This window comes from Ixodes scapularis, unplaced genomic scaffold, assembly GCF_016920785.2.
Source record: "Ixodes scapularis isolate PalLabHiFi unplaced genomic scaffold, ASM1692078v2 ptg001080l_1__unscaffolded, whole genome shotgun sequence".
Classification (NCBI taxonomy): domain Eukaryota; kingdom Metazoa; phylum Arthropoda; class Arachnida; order Ixodida; family Ixodidae; genus Ixodes; species Ixodes scapularis.
The window spans coordinates 637963-641435 of NW_024610096.1; positions in this window are offsets into that span (position 1 = coordinate 637963).

Below are 3473 nucleotides of genomic sequence, written 5' to 3' on the forward strand. Positions count from 1 at the left end.
TCCTGTTCTGTTCCTAATAATTTTTTTATGGGTTTGTCTAATTCTACGATGTTCTCAAATATTTTTAATTCGTTTTTGCTTCGTACTATCGTTGTTTTGCTATCGTTTGTTAGATCTGATGGGTTTTCGGCTATGAAAGTATCGCCAAGCTTTTTGGTGACAGGAGTTTTCAATGTAGTGTTGAAACCCTTCTGCCTCCCCCCACACTCAAGTCACTGTTGTCTGATTTTGTGGGAATTTTCCGTGACTTGTTATCAGTTGGGTTTGATCGTAATGGACTTCTTCCAAAACCGACGCGCCCCATTGCGGCGAAATAGCACGCAGTGCACTCTGGGAACTAGTTGGCCACTCAGTTTTGGTTTCGACTGAGCAGATTCATCTCATGCTATCACGCCGCGACCGAACGCGCTGCTTGCGTTTTCGATTATCTGACTTTTTTACGTATGTAGAATACACTCATTCTCGAGCGATACAAAACGAATGCACTTTCCTTGGTTCCCGAAACACCGGATATTATGAGTGCGTATGTAAACGTAGTAAGACGTGGCTTAGTCACCTCATCTTTGAGTTCAATTTCAATAATCCCGTCTAGTACCAGTGAACTACAAGTGAAATTCGGTCACCTGGAGCATTACACGTATTTTGTTTGCCAAACGTCCGCTTCTTGTTACTTCATTGGGTGAAAAGCAAGCCGCATCCTCACAGGAGTATCAAAGTTGAGCCCAGCGTTGACGCATGAACTTTTAAGGAAACGTAATAAATTCGACCTCACTACTGTACCAAAGCTACTAGGATGTCTTCCTCGTGTCATCATATATCTCTCACTCAGATTTTATGCTGATAGAAAATTAAGTTGTTGCAAACGCTGAGATCGGCTAGCTACGACGAAAGGCCATAACAAGCGTCCCCTATTCCTCGCTAAGCCTTTTTGGACGAGCTTTTACTGACGCCCAAGATCTGTGCCTCAACGGTGTGTCTGAAATCATCTCGGCATTCTCAGGCAGGAAGAAAGCAAACACATAGCAAATATTATGGCCATTAGCAACCGTCAAATGCACATTGAATAATTTCCTTCGTTTGGCGCACCGCATAGCTATAGGGTTCATGCCCGTCCGGCGTACTTCTGGCGAATGGTGCGACATTTTTCTCACAAGTGCTCGACTTTTGCTTTCTTAAAACGGTTTGTATGTGCGAATGGTGCCTATACGATTGCAGGATAACTTTACGCGCATACGCGTTGTCGAATATGAGTAAAATGCAAGTGGGTGGGGACTTCACTTCGTGCAGTGCTGCGGGTCAGTACAGATAAGAGATAAGAAGTGTGTTATAATTGAGCTTTTCAATGGCGCCTCCGAGTTTTACCTCGCGTACACATGCGTATTAAGAAAACAGTAATTGCAAAAAGTAATATTTCGTCTATGGACGCACGAAACAAACAAACTTCCTGATCAACAACACTAATGTAAAGGCGCGAACTCGATGTATGCATACTTATTAATTGCTACAGCTTGTTGATTCGTTATTAAGCAAGATCCCCGAGCTTCGCGGAGTCAACATTCCCAGCACTGGCTCGTCCACGTACCTCGAAAGGCTAACAGAAATGCTCAAGTACAAAAATACAACAAGCCTGTGTTAAGACAAGCCATACGTCTCGGGCTTGTGCTAAAGCTTCGAGGTCTGGCCATTTGGGTTAGTTTAGAGATCACAAACGACGCTCTCGGGACCAGAAAACACGAGATAACGGCCGTTAATAGTCCACGCTCTGTGTGTAATCCCTTGTCGACGTGTCGATCGAAACCGAAACCATGTCCCTCTCCTCCCTGGCCAACTAGTTCCCAGAGTGCAACACGCGCGGTGTTGCATGCAGGGCTTTATGGAAGTAGTCTATTGGTTGGGAAGTATTCTGGGATGTTGTAGATTGACTTCATCCAGCTGTGTACGTTTTTGTCTGTTTCGCTTTGTGTCCACTCTTCAGTTCCAGATGTCTCTTATACTTTTTACTATTTTGTTCTTAATGGTTTTTTTTGTTTGTTAGATCCATTAGTGCACCTGCCTTACGCGCGTCGTTCGCTAATTTATCCGCTATATCATCCCCGTCTATGTTAGAGTGTCATTTTATATGGTGCAAGTAAAGTTAATGTTTTTGGTGGGTTTTTTTTATTTTTTATTTTTTTTATTTATTTGGTATACTATAGCGTGTATGGGTTTTCAATTGCTTTTAATGAAGATAGACTGTCTAATGGTGAATTCCACCCGTAAATCCGGAGCGCTTTCCGAAATCCGCGAGGGAGGCGAAATTCCGCTCCGTGGGACCCGCTCCGAATCGACGAGGGGAAGATAAACTTGCATTTTTGGAGCGACCTCCCCCACACCCCTTCCCACCGCCGGTCAAAATGGCCGCTGCTCGAACTTGACAAGCCCACCAACGCCTCAGCCGACTGATCTTTCCGACGACCAGTGACGACTGCCAATGCTTAGCTGCAGAAATAACACGCGACACAGGCCGGGCGAAATTATACGGACCACGACGCCCATGTGACAAATCACGAATACGTCCGCGTTCGGCACCGTCACATACCTTTCGGCCGCCTCGAAGCGGCGGGGCACGGACAGCGATTGCCTGCGGTGGAGTTCAGATTTCTGGTACGACTTTAATAAACACAGAGGTAACAAACCATCACTTGCGCGGTCGTTAATTGCCTAATCACTTCTTGCTTTATTTCATGGGAAAACGCAGGCGGAATGCCGTGTAAAAAGGTAAACAATAATTGGCTGCAGAATGAACAGGCCTAACCTTGCGTCTGCCTCCGGCTTTTCTGTCATTCTTCCTCTCACGATCACAGATGTCAGCACTTGCGATTTACCACGCTCCTCAGTCCCGGCTTTGTATCCCTGATCTACGCGAGGTAGAAGCGTTCGAGCCGTCACAATCCCGCGTAAGCAATCGACGCACCCGCACAGATCCAACTCGGCGGCCCGACCGACCCGCTGACCTCTCCAACCTCGCCGCGCATGCGCACTGCCTATTTAGGCGGAAATCACGTGGGCCGCTCTGTCAGCTTCCGGAGAGATCTGTGAAACCCCGCAGAGCAAGTTCGGCGGAGTTTGATGCGCTCCGTGGAGCGGGCGCTGCCAGAGATCTACGAGCGGAAGATGACCAGCTTGAGCCAGATCTGCGAGCTGAATATGCGCGCTCCAAATGGGAGCGCTTTTGGAGCGCTCGAGATCTGCGAGCGGAATTCACCATAAGTATTGCAGTAAATAATCTCGTCGCCATAAAAATCGGAAGCCCGTGAAAATGAAAAAGAGAGCAGAGCCCACGCGGTCCTCTGGAACTGAGAGAGTCCCACATGCCGAGGTGAGGTAGTGACCGGCGGGGCCCGGAGGGCGGGAGAGGCCCCCGGAGAAAGAGACGTCCGACACATTGGAGAAACTGAACGGCTGAAGTTTCGCCGCGCATACGCAGCGCCACT